This window comes from Onychomys torridus, chromosome 1, assembly GCF_903995425.1.
Source record: "Onychomys torridus chromosome 1, mOncTor1.1, whole genome shotgun sequence".
Lineage (NCBI taxonomy): Eukaryota > Metazoa > Chordata > Mammalia > Rodentia > Cricetidae > Onychomys > Onychomys torridus.
The window spans coordinates 116,714,448-116,732,293 of NC_050443.1; the positions used below are offsets into that span (position 1 = coordinate 116,714,448).

The 17,846-nt window shown below is 47.8% G+C and overlaps 1 protein-coding gene across 12 annotated transcripts in view; it reads left to right on the forward strand.

Moving 5' to 3' along the window:
* Positions 1-6,279: 6,279 nt before the first annotated feature.
* Jakmip3 (Janus kinase and microtubule interacting protein 3) overlaps positions 6,280-17,846 on the forward strand; it is a 109,528-nt gene continuing 97,961 nt past the window's right edge. For 5 of the 12 annotated variants that reach the window (XM_036197671.1, XM_036197743.1, XM_036197732.1 and 2 more), the window contains exon 1: positions 6,342-6,707. The gene's annotated coding sequence lies outside the window, so the exon portion shown is untranslated. The other 7 variants (XM_036197779.1, XM_036197786.1, XM_036197801.1 and 4 more) reach the window with 4 other exon arrangements.

The following is a 17,846-nucleotide window of genomic DNA, read 5'->3' on the forward strand; positions in this document are numbered from 1 at the left end:
GGGTACACAGACAAACCCTGTCTAAAAACAAAACACACACACACACACACACACACACACACACACACACACACCCCAATAAATGAACAAATAAATACTTTTTAGAATGTGCCATTATTCCTGAGTACACTATTCCTATTCTTTGTTTGTTTTTTTTTCGAGACAGGGATTCTCTGTGTAGAACCTGGCTATCCTGGAACTTGCTCTGTAGCCCTGGCTGGCCTTGAACTCACAGAGATCCACCTGCCTTTGCCTCCTGAGTGTTGAGATTGAAGGAGTCACTAAGCCCAGCTGAAAAAAAAAAGTCTTGTTTCACTTCTTTTCCTGAAGGGGATATTTTTTAGATACAGATAAAAAAAAAAAAAATAAGCCAATAAGATGCAGGTAAGTTCTTCATGAATGAATTGCCTTGTCCTTGGTGTGTCCTCTAAGGACTGGACTGCTCTTGCTCTGCACCCAGGATTGGGTATTTTCCCCTCTGCTCTGAAAGCAAACAGTGTTCCCTTTTTGCAGCTACCCTAGAATCAGGCAGCGAACACCACCCATCACAGTGTAACAGAACCCGCACTCACTGTGGGAGGCAGTGTTGTGTTTGGATCTGATGGCCACAGGCTTTGAACACCCTGTCTCCAGCAGGTGGCGATGCTATAGGGGCTTGTGGAACCTTTGGACATGGAAACTTCTGGTGGTCCTAAAAGGTAATAGTCACCTCTGGTTCTGGACAGAACTTTGTTTTCTAATCCTCCAAGATACAAAAATCCATTCCTGAAGTTCCTCCCTCTACAAAAAAAGAGCCTTGGGACTGGAGAGATGGCTCAGAGGTTGAAAGCACCGACTGCTCTTCCAGAGGTCCTGAGTTCAACTCCCAGCACCCACATGGTGGCTCACAACCACCTGTAATGAGATCTGGCACCCTCTCCTGTATACATAATAAATAAATAAATCTTTTTAAAAAAAAAAAGCCTCTTTTCCCACTGTGTTTTCCCCACAAGATGGACTGTCCCCCTCTGAACTGTGAGCCAAAGTCACCCTCTCCTCCCTTAAATGGCTCTGTCAGGTATTCTGTGATAGCAACCAGGTGTAACTAATACAGCGCCTCTTCATGGCCTTGATTTCACAGCTTGCCAACTCTTCCATCTGTGCTCTGTGCCACAATTTAGTCCCGAGGTACCCAGGCCAGTGACAGAGTTGTGTATTTTATGCATATAAGATTTGCATGTATGTCTGCAGGCCAGAAGAGGGCATCAGGTCCCATTATAGATAGTTATGAGCCACCACGTGGTTGCTGGGAATTGAACTCAGGTCCTCTGGAAGAGTAGCCAGTGTTCATAACCTCTGAGACATCTCATATTAGAAACAGCACACCTACAGGCTTCGCAGGAAGGAAGCAGCAGCTACCCAGATGCCTGGCTACACACACAGCATGCCAGGATGGGAGACCAAGAGCCCGTCCCAGCACTAGTTCCTGGGGACCCACGTGACTGGAGCAATGCTGCAAAGTGAGAGGAGACAGCACATGGCAAGTCATGTCTTTCGACACAAAAAGTGAACTTTGGGAACAATATGTACAAAATTTGGGCATATGTTTCTGTTTGCCGAATAAATTTGAGTCAGGCTCAGAGAGGGGAAGTGCTGAGGGGTCTGTAAGGCAACACCCTTGCATTTGGCCCTTTTCACTAGCGAAGCAAGTCACGTTCCAAGTGTCTGTGGCACATAAGGACTTTGTGTTACAGACTTGACAGTATAACCACAATTAAGGCATATGGAATGCATATATATGCATACACACACACACACACACACACACACACACACACACACACACACACATTTTCCTCTGAGAAGTCACTTATGGCTTCCACATGGGATCTCAGCAGACAATATATCCTACCATAGTTCATATATCACTAAGACCATACAATATAAATTGTCAATTATTACCTGGTATTACTAGATCCACCAAATTTTGAAGATGGGTATGTAACACAAAATGCCACTGTAAAAGGGAAGAGGTACATTTCAGACTTGTTATGGACTGAGTTATTTCTCACAAGCCACCAACAATTCATATGTTGAACCTTAGCCTTCAATGCAACTATTGGAGACAGGTCTTTAAGACACTGGGATGTGTAGACATAAAAGAAAGACTGTTCGAGAACACAGCAAGAAGATGGCCATGTGCCAATGGAGGTCTCAAGAGAAACCAATGCTACCAGCATCTTAGCCTTGGACTTCTGGTCTCTAGGACCATGGATGATAACTTCCTATTGTCTTAGCTAGTCAATCTGTGTTGTATTATTAAGAGAACAGAGACCAGAGTGACCTGCTCGGAATCTACCTGACTGCCCAGCTTTGAATGACTCTGTTTTCGAAAGCAACAGCCTTGACCTGAGTCACTTCACTTTGAATGTAAATGCCAAGAAAGACTGACTCTGTACATCTGTTTACACAAGAGACAGCCAACATCTGTCAGCAGAGCAAAAGACACAAGCTGGTGAATGATTTACTCATGTCAATCAATAATGTTACCTGAAAGTATACCAAATTATATCAGAAATGCCAGGTGTACGAGCTTATCAACCACAGCAGATGAACCCTGTCATCAGGACTATAAAAGAACAACTACCCTAAGATGGAGATGAAGAAAGAAAGTTTGGTCACCTGGTCACTTCCATGAGCCCCATCCAGGAGAGCTGTTGGAGGAAAGGACTCCTGTCTCTGTCCTTGGGCTCCAGCCCAAGTGTGTCTCCTGACTGACACTCGGTTCATACTAAACTAACTGTACCTTGAACAACCTGCCACCAGAGCGGTACCTGACATCACTGTACCTGAACAGTTCTGTGGTCACAGGTTAGTGAGACTTCTTACCTGGACCCTACAGACTGTTTCCTATGTCTGTAGCCCATGTCACTGCTGCCCCCACTGCCCTCATCATTGTGGGAAGTAGAATGTGCCACCTGAAAAGCAATATTAGAAGTTAAGATTGGAATGTAGGGGGCAGGAGAGCTGGTGCAGTTGTTAAGAGCCCTTGCTGCTCTTTCAGAAGACCTGAGTTCAGTTCTCAGCACCCATATCATACAGTTCACAACCTCCTGTAACTCCAGCCTCCGGGGGATCTGATGCTCTGCACTAGCTTCTGCATATAAGCAGAGAGAGAGAGAGAGAGAGAGAGAGAGAGAGAGAGAGAGAGAGAGAGAGAGAGAGAGAGAAACTAATAAAATAAATCTTTAAGAAAAGATTGGCATGTACCTATGATTAGCAATGGCCAGCTATCAGGCAAAATCAAGAATACTTGGTCCATTTTAGCCAATGAAACTGATGCAGCTTGTGAATTTTCAAATGTATCTGTGTTTCTGATGTAACTCACAACAGCCTAATAAACCAAAATCAACATAAGATTGTTTCCATTGGGTGTGCCTGTGCAATCCCAACACTTGGGAGGTGGAGGCAGGAGGATCAGGATTTCAAGGTTAGCCTCAGCTATGTAGTAAATTCAAGGTTAGCCTGGGCTATATGGGAATCTGTCTCAAATAAAACATTTAAAAACTAACGGATCTGGGTATAGTGGCACATGGGTTTTTATCTCAGCACTTGAGGGGTGTAGGCAAGGTGACCAGGAATTCGATGTCATCCTCAGCTGCATGTCCTAGAGCTCTTCATCTTGTGGCAGGGGCAGATTCCCTCTGAGAGCACTTATTTTCCTGCTCCCTCCCTGCCCTCCCTGCAGTTAAGTTTTTATGGAAAGGTCCCTAGGACAAGTTGGCTGAGGCATTCAAAGTAGAGCCAGGGTACAGATGGTTCTACCTGGGTGGCTGATACAGGCTCCAAGACTCCTGGCAGCACCAGAGTTCTCCAGCTGGTGATGTGGCCCCACACCTGGGGAGCCAGCAGTGATCTGTCTTCATTGGAACAGACCCTTGTTCTGGGTATGGCTTTGTGCGTATGTGTGAGAGAGACAGGGTTTTTCTTTGTGTAGCCCTGGCTGTCCTGGAACTCACTCTGTAGACCAGGCTGGTCTCGAACTCACAGAGATCCACCTGGCTCTGCCTCCTGAGTGCTGGGATTAAAGACCTGTGCCACCACTGCCCAGCCTGGGGTATGGCTTTTGTTTTCAGTCCACTGAGATTTCTCTGGTACTGTCACTTGGAGACTCAGTGGCTTGACTGTTCTCCCCAACCCCCGGTGTGTGTGTGTGTGTGTGTGTGTGTGTGTGTGTGTGTGTGTGTGTGTGTGTTTTGCTGGTCAAACTCAGGACTCAGGGCCTCACAAATTCTAGTTAAAGGCTCTACCACGGAGCCAAACTCTGACCAGACTTGTTGCCATTTATGCTAACCCATCTACAGCTGCTTCTGAACAAAAACCCAAACCAACCAACCAATCAAACAAACAAACAAACAAACAAAAAACCCAAAGAATCTAGGCGCTCTGCTGTTCATGGGACTTACAATTCTTTTTGTTAGCTTATTTATTTTTCTCTTTAATACAGAGTCTTCTTGTATTGCAGGCTGGCCTTGAACTTGAAATCCTTCCATTTTAGCTCCTGAGTGCTGGGCTTACAGGCAAAGCTACCACACTGGCTCATGGTATTTGCACTTGTTCCTGTGTAGCTGTAATCTCAGAACCTTGGAACAGCTTCTTTAAGGAACCCATTGGCCAAAGCTGGAGAGCAGGCCTTGCAGGGCAGAACCCCGTGCTATCAGATACAATTTCCTGCAATCATTAGTAAGTGGTTCTTGTTTCCTGCAGCCAGGATGGGAGACTGCAGGAACTTTGGGAGATGTCACCCTCAGCATTGCTCCTAATGGTCTACAAAAGCATCTGCTTCCAGTGCTCAGCACTCTGTGCTCTGCTGACTTAGAGCCTTGGCAGTGTGTGTGTGTATGCGCACGCGAGTTCTGCTAGATCATGGTCTACCTGAATGAAACTCTTCACTCCAGAGTTCATCCTCCTGGATTTATCCTGTCATCTAATCCGTAGACAGCTCAGAACTCACTCTGTCAGGTGAAGGCCCAGACAGAATATTTATGTATTTTGTGAGGTTTGTTGTTCTGTTTTGAGACAGAATCTTATTCTGTAGCCCATGCTGGTCTGATATTTACTATGTAGCCCAGGTTGACCTCTGACAATCCTCCTGACCCAGCCTTCTGGACTGGGATTATGCCACCACACCTGGCCACATTTAGAAGTGGAAAGAAAACAAATATGGAGGTACAGACCTGTAATCTGAGCTACTTAGAAGGCTGCGGCAAGAATATTGCAAGTTCAAGAGCTGCCTGGCTACATAGCCAGAGGACGATAGTGAGACCTGTCACGGAATTTAAAAAAAACAAACCCAGTTGTCAGTGTGCCTGTAATCCCAGCACTCCGGGGGCAGATGCAGAGGCTCATTGTAAACTGAGGCCACTCTGGTCAATATTGTTAAGTTCCAAGACACCCAAGGAGCATATGCTTGGTTAGGTTATTTTATATTAATTTAGAAACAGTGTCTCATTATGTAGCCCTGGCTCCCCTGGAACTCACTATGTAGTATATAGACCAGGCGCAGAGAGTTCTGTCTGGGAATGAAAGGTGTATACCACAATCCCTGGATGTGATTTAATTGTCAACTTGGCACAAGCTAGATGGAGTTTCTTGGGAATAGAGCCTCAATGAGAGTTTGTTTACACTGGTCTGACCTGTGGGCATTTCTGTAAGGAATCGTCTTAATTGATGTGGGAAGACCCAGTTCCCTGTGGGTGGCATCATTCCTATGCAGCACTCCCGCATCCCCCCAACTGTATAAAAGTGAAGAAATGGAGCTGAATGCAAGCAAGCAGGCAAGCAGGCAAGCAAGCAAGCAAGCAAGCAAGCAAGCAAGCAAGCAAGCAAGCAGGCATTAGTTCCTCTCAGTTCTTGACTGCAGATATGATGTAACTAGCTGTTCGAAGTTCCTGCTGTGTGCTTCCCAAAACGATAGACTGGAATTGAAAGCTGAAATAACTTATTTGTTCCCTAAGTTGCTTTTCATCAAGGACACTAGGACACCCTATCACAGGACAAAACAAAACAAAGTGAGGCAACACAGTGCTGAGATACAGCTTATTGGCAAAGCACTTGGCCCTAGGTTCCATCTCCAGTATAAGAAGGGGCAGGGGGCAGAGAGAAGAGGGAGGGCAGAACTCTGGGTGTTGGGATAGGAACAATTGCTCGCTGAAGCCTGAAAGCGTTTCTCTCCCACCAGAGCCTTGGAAAGCCGCTCTTGAAGCCGGGAAGCCAAGGGTTAAGGGTTGGAACACCCACGTGCAACTCGCGGGCGCTGCTCATGGCTGCTCACATCCAGCGCGCAATGAGGGTGAGTGATTCCTACCACGGATAGTCCCTCGTACGCGCGTGGCCCTCGGCGACCCGCAGGCATATTTGAGCTGGCTGGTTTTTAGAAGCCCGCTTGGCGCAGCAGGGTCCTCTGCGGCCCCAGGGTCATTTTCCACAATGTCGCTTCTCACTTTAACGGACCTGAGACTTGTTTCTTAAGGATAAGCGAAGCGATCTGGGGAAGCCAGGGGGCGGGCGACGCTGGGCCGGCGCCGGCTGGAGCGCCCGCAGGGGCGGGCCAGGGTTCGGGGCGCTGCCCGCGGTGACGCGCGGCCCCCGCCCGCCGCAGCGACACTGCGATGGTTGAGCCGGGCCGTCGGACGCCGCCGCCCGAAGCCTGATCGTGGGGAACCTTGGTGAGCAGTGGCGTGGTCCTTGGGATCCCACGCACCCCACAGCTGACCGGGGAGGGGACGAGGAGCGCGCTCATCATGACCCTTTACGCTCCGCCCGGCACCTGGCAGCGAGTATCTAGGGCCGGCCGATGCGGGCTGGAGGTGGCACAGGGTGCCGGGGATGACACCGGGATGGAGCGAAGTGGTGACGCCCAGAGTGGCGGAGATGGCACCGGAATAGAGAAGGGTGACGACACCCAGGGTGGATGGGATGGCGCAGGGTGGCGACTCTCGGGGTGGCACCGGGATGGAGCAGGATGGCACCGTGATGGAGCAGGGTGGCGGGGCTTGCTCGACCTCTCCCTCCTAACCCCCGTGATCAGGGGTCCGGAGGCCTTGCCTGGGTTGAGGGGTCTTCTTTGCCTCTCTAGGAGATTTCTCGTTCTCCAGTGGCCATTTATTTCACCGCCCTGGTTTCCCGCGGTGTGCGGGAGCAGGGCCAGCCTTGCGCAGGCCTAGGGAGCCGCGGGTGACGCTGCGCTGGGTGTGGACGCGCAGGTGCGCCACCGCCAGGGATTCGCGACTTGTCTCTACAGTACCTCCACCGGGATGGTGCTGCCGGGGCCTTTTTAGATTTTTATTTTGGGGCAGGTGGCTTAAAATTTTCCCAGGTCCCCCTTTCCGGGATGGACATACAGCAGTGGGATGCTGAGGATATGCGGAGCCTACCGAATTACCGTTTGCTTGCGTTTGGGAGTTGGTGAGAGGACACTGGCCTGGCCAGTTAACTGAGGAAAAAGATCTGCCTATCCGTTGACCTCGCCTGTTTAAAAAAACAGTTAGGATAAAAACCAACCAAACAAACAAAAAACCCTTCTGCTTCCTGGCTAGATTCAGGCTTTCTCCACAAGGTGGTGAAACGCTCAAAGCCCCCTTTGCAGGCTGCCTGTAAATATAGGAAGCTGGTGGTGAAGGGGCCGGTGACTCACAGACACCAGAAATGGTTCTGGCCGTGGTTGTGGGTCCCAAACTAGAGAGCAGAGTTGCGGGAGGGGGTGCCTCCAGCTTGTGGTGTGGGTGGAGCGAAGAAGGCCAGGGACTTCTTTCTACCAAGGTACGAAATTAAAAAGCAGGGCACAAGGCCTTCTTGGCCCTCTTCTCTCAGGAAGCAAAAGTGTGGTTGTGAATTTATACTCTTATAGCATTCACCTGCAGTATTTTACTCTACACCAGGTGAGGAGGAACCTGGTTTACCTTCTTGTAACTAAACTCTGAGGCACAGAAACGCGTAAACATTAGAGTGTTTTCTGCAAGAAGAGCGCTGGCCAAGCCCATGTGGTTCCATGTGGTTTCTGTGTCTGTGAACCTGTGTCCCCCTGCCAGGGACTGCCCTGGCAGAGCCAGGTTCCATGGCTTTAAGGAAGTGCTGTACAAACTGGTTTGATCCTAGTTTACAAGAGTTAGTCATGTGCAAGCCACCACAGCTAGTTCAAATACTAGGTAAGTACACTTGTGGTTTGGAGAGGAAAAGATGGATGTAGAATGAGTCCTGATGGCCCAAAGAACCTCTCACTAGGGGTCCTTGCTTCCTTGCCTCTCCCATTTCTCACACTGCAAGAATCTGCCACCCACAATCTGATCATAGGTGGCGGCTGATAGCAGTCAGCCGGCCAGTTCAAGGTCTGGAGTTTGGGTACCGAAGTTTGTATTCATTATAATTTCACAATCAGGTAGAATGGAAAAACGTTATCACAATTTAAAAAATATTGCTGGATGTAGTGGCTCGTACCTATAATCCCAGCTCTCTGGAGGCTGAGGCAGGAGGATTGCTTTGAGTTCAGGCTGGGCTATAGAGTGTTCTCCACCAACCTGGGTTACAGAATATGACCTTGTCTCAGTACTGACTTCAATAAAAGTTGTCATTATGAGAAATGGAGAGGTAAGGAAGAGGAACCCTGTCATAAGTAGCAGTGCAGGCATCGTCCTGATTCTCTTGGGCGAAGGTTGCATGTGAATCCTTCACCATCCCCTTGCCTAGGTCTCTAGTGAGAACAGCATGGCCTTCTCTGTCAGAACATCCAGATGGGCTCTCTCCCCACCTCTCTTCTATTTTTGGCTTTTATAGCAGGTGAGAGCACTTTCCAGGATGTCTATCCTCTTAACAGATTCTAAGCATAATGGTTTCAGTGTGAAACGTCTCCCACAGACTCATGTGTGAACATCTTGTCTTCAGAGCCCCGGCCGCCGAGCCCCCTGCTGTGAAACTGAACTTCAATAACACCACTCCTCCTTTCAGTTCCCCTTGACCTAGTATTAGGTGGCAGCAATGGGAAAAGCCACACATAAAGTTCATAACACGCCTAGTGTCAATCATGGCCAATTATCAGCTGTAAGCACAGTGTCCTATAGTAGATATCTAGAGCACGTGTCTGCTCCTACTGCCCACCATTGCAGTCTTATGGATGTCTGGCTTGACCGTGGTGGATACCTCACAAGTGGAGCCATGTGTCCCTTTCCTGTGATTGGCTTGTTTGACTTTCCTCAACGTGCTTTTAAGCAGCATGTTCAGCCATGCTACTGTACATGGTGCAAATCCTTCTTTGTCAAAGCCAATATCTCACCATGCGTATCCCACACTTTTCAATCCCTTCTTGATGAGTGCTCTTAGCCCACTTTATGTGAATGGATTTGCTGTGGGTCGCGACAATATCATGAGTGTGTTTTAGGGAGTCAGGAGATGGCTGGGAGGGAAGTGGCCTCTGGAGGGCTATGTGTGCTCCACTGGGCTTGCCTTGTCCTGGTGTGGTGGTGTGTGAGAGTGAGGGATGGTGCTGGAGAAGAGGACAGCACCAAGGGCTGTCTTCCAGCTTAGGTACAGCTGCCACAGTCTGGAGCTGGGAAGAGCATGCTGCTAGCAGGGTTCACAGCCCGGTTGGGAGTTTCCTTTGGGCGTTAAGAATATAGGAGGCTTGGTTAGGGTGCAACCCACACTGGCTGTCCTAGGCCAGCAAGACTACTATATCCACCAGGTCTCCTCAAACCCTGTAGGTATACTCAATGGTTGATGGTTGTCTAGGAATAGAGAGACTTGAACAGAAGTCTTTGCCCGGCATGGCTGGCACAGTAAAGGGAACAGCTGAGCTGCAGAGGGGCTTAGACTGTCCCTGGCAGTAAGTAGGTGGAACTCAAGGGCAAGGTCTATTGTGGTGTCCACACAGATTGTCACCTTTTAGGTCTGGTCTGCCCTGCTGAGGCCCTGGCTCCCTTTTCATGTTGTGTATCTCTTTCTTCACTCCCCTGTGTAGTAAACCAGCTTGGATTACCTAGTGTTTCTTGTCCCAACTGGGACTGGAGAATCAGAGGGCAGGTCCAGCATGGAGCATTTTTACCATTGGGGCCTTGCTGGCCTTAGAGCTATGCTTTCATGCTTTGGATTCCTCTGCAGCTCTGATTCCATGTTGCAGGAAAATGTGGCCATCCCAGTCACCCTTCAGACAGCAGACATAAGCAGTGGACTGTGCTCCCAGAAAGCCACGTGAGTTGGCACAAAACAATACCGTGAAACATCCCTTCCTACTGGTTAGTTGCTTTCTTTCTCTCTCCCAGTCTTTTTTCTTTTCTCTTTTGTGTATGCATGTGGTGTGCGTGTGTGCGTGCATGCGCACAGTCATGATGAGTGCACACATCATGTCACACATATATGGAGGTTAGAAGTAAACATTGATCTTCAACTTCCATCTTGAGACAGGGTCCCTTGTTTACCACTGCACATGTTAAGCTAGCTGTCTCCAGAGCCTCTGGGATTCTTCTCTCTCCACCTCTCATCTCACAGTAGGAGCACTAGGATCACAGACACACGCCCCACACCTGGCTTTTCCACATGGGTTCTGGGGATTCTACGCAGGTTTTTATACTTTCACAGAGTGGTTAAGACCTATTGAACTATCTCTCCAGACCTCTTTTTCTTTTCCTTTTTTATTTCTTTTTCCCCCTTTGTTGTTTTGAGGCAGTGTCTCATTGTGTAACCTAGGCTGGCTTGGTTGAACTGGCTATGTTGCCCAGCTTGGCCTCAAACTTAGGGCATTTTTCCTGTCCTAGCCTCTTGTGTGTGGGGATTATAGGTGTACACCTAACTTTTTGACTGCTTGCTTCCTTCCTTTCTTTCTTTCTTTCTTTCTTTCTTTCTTTCTTTCTTTCTTTTTCTTTTTCTTTTTGGTTTTTTGAGACAGGGTTTCTCTGTGTAGCTTTGCGCCTTTCCTGGAACTCACTGTGTAGACCAGGCTGGCCTTGAACTCACAACCCAGCGACTACTTGCTTTCTAACTTGGCTGTTTCCCCTCTGCTGATGTTTTATGGTCTTTTATTGTACCCAGTTTTGTTACACACACATGCTCCTGCTACACCCAGGCTATTCTAGGTTCTAGGCTGGTGTCTTTTAGAGTGAAGAAATGCAGAGCAGGATTGTGTTGCCCCAGTGCTCACCTTTGATAGGAGGTTTTTGCCACTTCCAGCAGGCATTGGTGAAGCCTATGTCCTCAGCAGTTCAGAGTGAAATGTCAAAGAATCACCAGGAAGCCTGAGTTAGGGGACCTTCCAACCTCCACCAGCTCAGCTGAAATTCTGGAGAGAGGAACCTTCTGGAGCCAGGGTTTGGGAGCCTGTGTGCTCTTCCCTGGGCTCCAAGGCTAATGATCTTCTGCCACCCTGCTACCCACATAGTATTTGAATTAAAATCTCGGGAGGAGAAGAATGTTTTGGAAGTAAGCCAGGAACTGAGATTCAAGATCTTCTCCTTCTGTGTACATGCCCAGCATGAACCCTGACTCTATCTCAGGGTGGAGATAGGCCAGGCAGGGCTACCCAGAGGAAAGGTCAGTGGAGGCCTTTCTGGAGGTACCAGAGAAAGCTGCTATCTCCCACTGTTCTAGGGATTCCATTACATGACAGGCTTAAAGAGGGATGGAGGTGACTTGGTAGGCTGTGTGTGTATTAACTGTGGCAAAATACACATGTTATAAAATCAGACACCTGAACTTCTTCTCTTGAGCAGTGCATGGCTCTGCGGCATTAAGTACATTTATACTTTTGCAAAACTACCATGGCCGTCACCTACCTCCAGCTCTGTTTTCATCTTGCAAAACTGAAACTTCAGGGGCTGGAGGAACAGCCCAACAGTTAAGAGCCCTTTCTGCTCTTCCAAGTGTTAGAAACAAAGAATAATCTTGGTGTCACACAAAGGAATTTTTTTTTAATAAAAATTATTTCTTTTTGATAAAAGGGTGTGCCATGATCCAAATAGAGCTAGTAAGCACCACCAGGTGGAGGAACCCTGGGTCTTTACTCTAAGGCAGGTGCTGTCTACAGGGGCCTTTGTGTAAACAACAACTTTAACAGGTGGGAGAGATTAAAGATGGGGGAGACTTGTGGGATACTGACCCTTGGCAGGCTAGCTATCTCTGACAGAATAAGCCTCTTTTGTCTCAAGAGGGCCTGAGTACAGTTCCCAGCACCCATGTTGGGCATCTCATGAGTGCCTGCAACTCCAGCTCCAGGATATCTGACATACTTTTCTGGTTTCTGTAGAAACCTGCATATGTAGACACACAGACATATAAATTCAAAAGTAATAAAAATCTTTTTAAAAGCTCTGAAACATGCCGGGCAGTGGTGGCACATGCCTGTAATTCCAACACTCAGGAGGCAGAGCCACATGGATCTCTGTGAGTTCGAGGCCAGCCTGGGCTACCAAGTGAATTCCAGGAAAGGCACAAAACTACACAGAGAAACCCTGTCTTGGAAAGAAAAAAAAAATCTGAAACTTCATCCCCCTTAGATGCCAACTCTCCATTGAACTCTCATGTGCCCGTCTCCGATCTGACTGTTCTGGAGACATCAGAAGTGAAATCACAGGGTGGATCTTCTTGTGACTGGTTTATCTCACCAAGCATCATTTCTTCAAGCCTCACCCATGCTGCACTGTGATGTTTGTCTATATTGCTGAGTGTGCTGACATCCCCTTCTGTCTCTTCTCTTTAATTAATTTTTTAAAATTCATCTGTGTATGTCTCTGGTGTCAACAGGCTAGAAGAGGGATGGCATCAGGTTCCCTGGAGCTGGAGTTGCAGGCAGTGGTGAGCTGCCTGACATGGGTGTTGGGAGTTGAACTAGTATCCTTTGGAAGAGCAACAAGTGCTCTTAACTGATAAGCCACCTTTCCTTCCTTCTTAAGGCTGGGGAGGACCATTAACTGTTTGCATTTATCCTTAAGTGTATGTGTGTGTTGTCCACATTTTTATCTCGTGTACAGTGCTTCTGTGGACACGGCTGTGGGAATAACTTATTTTTATACTGTCTATATCCAGAGTCCACTATGAACATAGCTGTGTGGATGCCCAAGCCACTCTTTATTTATTTATTTTTGAAATAGGGTATCACTATGTAGCCCTGGTTGACCTCAAGCTCACAGAGATCTACCTGCCTCTGCTTCCCAAGTGCTGAGATTAAACCCAAAAGCACTGCCTCCACCCAGAGCGGAGCTCCACATCATATGGCATTCTGTTTGAGATGCTGCCGTGCTGTTTCCATGGTGCCAGCCTCATTTTCCATTCCCACCAGTGGTATAAAAGGTCACAATTTCTGCACAGCACTTGCTTTCTGTTTATTCTGTGGGCACTCACAATCCTGTGGCTGTGAGGTGGTGTCTCACTGTGGTTTTTTTCTTAAATATATTTATTTATTAAATTTTTTCCATTTTATATACCAATCCCAGTTCCCTCTCCCTCCCCTTCTCCCGCCTCTTCACCTCCCTCCCACTTACCCCCATCCACTCCTCAGAGTGGGTAAGGCCTCCCATGGTAGTCAACAAAGTCTGGCATACCAAGTTGAAGGAGAGCCTAGTCCCCCTCCATTGTATCAAGGCTGAGCAAGGTATCCCACCACAGGGAATGGGCTCCAAAAAGCCAGTTCATGCACCTGGGATAAGTCCTGATCCAACTGCCAGGGACCCCACAAACAGATCAAGCCACACAACTGTCACCCACATTCAGCAGGCCTAGTTTGGTCCCATGCAGGTTCCCGAGCTGTCAGTCCAGAGTCAGTGAGCTCCAACTAGCACCGGTCAGCTGTCTCTGTGGGTTTCCCCATTGTGATCTTTCCTCCTCCTCCTCCTCCTCCTCCTCCTCCTCCTCCTCCTCCTCCTCCTCCTCCTTCTTCTCCTCCTCCTCCTCCTCCTCCTCCTCCTCCTTCTCCTCCTCCTCCTCCTCCTCCTCCTCCCTTTCCTCCTCCTTCTGAATGCCGAATGCTGTTTATTGAAGGAGGAGGAGGTCTTAAATACAGGCTTACAGCACAATGGGAGAATCCCGGAGGGCAGAAGTTCACTTCTGATGGTTTTTGTTTTTGCTTTTTTGGTTTCTTTTTCTTTTTTCTTTTCTTTCTTTCTTTCTTTTTTTTTTTTTTTTTGGAGCTGAGGATCGAACCCCGGGTCTTGCACTTGCTAGGCAAGCGCTCTACCACTGAGCTAAATCCCGAACCCTGCTTCTGATGCTTTACAATCTTACATCTAAGCTGTTAATGCCCAATATGCTGGATACACAGACAATGAACATCCCTTAAGCATTCTGGAGGGTGGAATCTCACAGGGAATTGGCAAACGGGAGGATGTCAAGGTCAAGGTCAGCAAGCAAGGCAACAGTTACCCAAAACAGGGGCCAAGGACCTACAGGTCTCCCCCTTTTACTAAAAAATGAGCTTCTGACTTAGGTTGTGTGGGATGTCAGCAGGTCATCTTACCTGTCACAGAGACACCTGTCCAGGCCACACAGGCATTCTGTCTTAGGTTGGTGAGCGCTCACTGTGGTTTTGATTGGCATGTCTGTGGCGGTTACTGACAGTAAGCATCCACTCCTGTGCTTGCTGCCATCTGTACGCTGGTATCTTTCTTCCTCTTGACATCTTTGGGGACCCCCATCTTGCTTCTTCCAGTAGATTTTAAGCTTTTTTGAGAAGATCCATGCTTGACTCTCTTCCCTACCTCCAGGGTGCACTTAAGGAAGGCTACAGGTGGAGTACAGATTCCCCCATATCTTCCAACTGTTAGAGGTGCCTGGAGTGTAGTGGACAAAGTAGCTGAATTTTTTTTTTTTTTTTTTTTTTTTTTTTTTTTTTTTTTTTTTTTTTTTTTTTTTTTTGGGTTTTTCAAGACAGGGTATCTCTGTGTAGCTTTGCGCCTTCCCTGGATCTTGCTTGGTAGACCAGGCTGGCCTCGAACTCACAAAGATCTACCTGCCTCTGCCTCCCGAGTGCTGGGATTAAAGGCGTGTATCACCACCGCCTGGTTTAGATGAAAAATTAAGGCATTCGTTTATAGTGATTTACTAAACTAAGCTTTATGTTTAGATTTCTTTTTTTGAGGGGGATAAGTTTACACAGTGGCATCTCTTGGTGGTAAGCACTTTTCCCCTGGGGTTGCATAGATATGAGGACACACATCCAGTCCTGGCACACACAGAAGAATCCCCCATGCCAAGAGCCCTCCCCAGCCCTGCTGCCCCGACAGGAAGAGGTAGCTCTGTTTCCTTGGCACATTAGCTCAGCCCTTGCACTTCACAAGAACAGACCCACCAGGCTGTGCCTTTGTGTCTGGGCTCTTTCGTGAGTGCTGTGTTTCTGGGTTGACCCACTTTCATCTGCATCAATAATTCTTTCATCATTGCTGAGTAGCGTTCCATTGTATGGTTACAGCTCTCTTTCATCCATTCACCTGCCAGTCTGGGGCCCTCATAAAAAAGTGCTGTCCTGATATTCCTTCTTTTCTCCTCCTCTTCTTCTGCCTTAGCTGTCCTGGATCTCACTCTATAAACCAGGCTGGCCTCAAACTCTCAGAGACCCACCTTCCTCTGCATCCTGCGTGCTGAGATTAAAGGCATACAGCACTATGCCTGATTTGGTATTCTTTTTCTAAAAAGCAATGTTTTATTTTACTTTATTTTGGTTTTTTGAGACAGGGTTTCTCTGAGTATCTTTGGAGCCTGTCCTGGAGCTCACTCTGTAGACCAGGCTGGCCTTGAACTCACGGAGATCAGCCTGCCTCTGCCTCCTGAGTGCTGGGATTAAAGAGCAAAGTTTTATTTTTGTCTAATTCTGTTTTAGTTTATTTAAAAAAACATTGATGTGTGTGTGTGTGTGTGCATGTGTGCATGTGTGTGTGTGTGTATGTGTGTGTGTGTGAGTGCATGTGTGCATGTGTGTGTATGTGTGTGTGTGCATGTGTGTGAGTGCATGTGTGCATGTGTGTGTGTATGTGTGTGTGTGCATGTGTGCATGTGTGTGTATGTGTGTGTGTGTGCATGTGTGTGTGCATGTGTGCATATGTGTGTGTGTGCATGTGTGCATATGTGTGTGAGTGCATGTGTGCACGCGTGTGTGTGCGTGTGTGCACGCGTGTGTGCGCGTGTGTGCACGCGTGTGCGCGCATGTGTAGGTGGAAGGACAGTTTGCAGGAGTCAGTTCTCTTCCATCACATGGGTTCCAGTCACTGAACTCCGGGCATCAGGTTGGCAGCAGATGCCTTCACCCACTGAGTCATCTTGCTGGTCCTAATTATTTATCGTTCAATTAAATGTTTTAGATGAGCATACAAAGTAATGAGTTATACCAGGGTGCCTTTATACATATGTTAAAATTATCATTAAGTTTTGGTTAGTATACAAAGAAATGGGTTTCACTATGTCCTTTCTGGACACAGATATCATGTTTTATTCTCATTTATGCCCTCCACAACTTCCCTCCTCTGTCCCCTCTTCCTTTTGCTGGTCCCTTCCTCCCCAGTTTTCCCTCCTTTCCCCTGCCCCCCATTTCCCTCTCCCCCTTCCCCTGATTTCACATCATCCTTACCCTGTTACCATTTCCTCTCCCTGCTTTCTCTCCCTTTCCACCTCTTCTTCCTCTTTAATCCTAGCACTCAGGAGGCAGAGGCAGGGGGATTTCTGTGAGTCTGAGGTCAGCCTGGTCTACCTAATAAGTTCCAGTCAGGGATACACCGTGAGACTCTGTTTTACAAAAAAAGTGAAAAATGGACTATCAACCTAGCCTTATTCTCTGTCTCAGAGTCCCATCCTGGTCCTCAGGTTGTACCAGTGGAATGTGCCCTGGCTCAGCCTTCCTGTTTTCCATGGCCTTGAGGCTTGGGAGACCACTGGTGGTATTTGGAGATGTATGTCACTTGAGTTTATCTGATGTGTCATGATAAGAATGAGGATGTGATCTGGGACAAGAACGCCTCAGCAGGGACATGGGGCCCAATGTGTAGGACATCCTGCAGTTCCCAGGACCAATGCCTCCGCCCTGTGTGAGGTGCTCTGTAAGGTGGGAGCTTTCCCTTGTGTGTCGTTAGGAAATGGCATTCGGAGCCTGTGCAGTCATTTCCTGCTTCTGACTCCCAAACTGCACATTTGCATCTTGTGGGGGCTGGTGGGGTGCTCCCAAGGCTGCAAGTCCCTTCTTCCCATTTATACCCATTAAGTGGAGTTTTGTGCTGGGGACAGGTGGTTGGTTCCCACTCCTTGGTGATGAACTTATTTCAATCAGCAGAGGACCCCAGTAGTTACTTTATGCCAAGGCTAACTTCCAGGGATAACAGCCTTTACTTAGCTCTATAAATGTCAGCTTTCAGAGATAGGGAGGCCCCTGCAAGCTTTCCATAAGCCTGGGTCAGGGGAAGGGCTCTCACTCTGCAGCCCAGGCTGGCCTTGGGCCTCCTGCAGAGCTGGGATGACATGTGTGCACTGACTGCACCTAGCTCTGTGTCTGATGCCTGCTTGCTCTTGCTTCTGGAACTTAATTGATCTTTGTGCCTGAAAGCCTTGGAGACTTGATCTTTAGCTTTGATGTCTCATAGTTTTACTAGATATGTGCTGAAGTCAATAAACTGGATTTAGTTTTCTAGGGGCCTGGTGAGCCCTTTGAAATTCAAGGTTTTTTTTTTTAAATCTATATGGGAAGCTTCATTGTTATAGCTTTAAACTTTATTATTTCATTTTTATGTGTATGAGCATTTTTGACTGTGTATATACCAGTGCAGTGTGTGTGTGTACAGTGTCCAAGAAGGCCAGAAGAGGGCGTCAGATCTGCTGGGACTGGAGTTACAGAAGGTTTGAACCTCAAT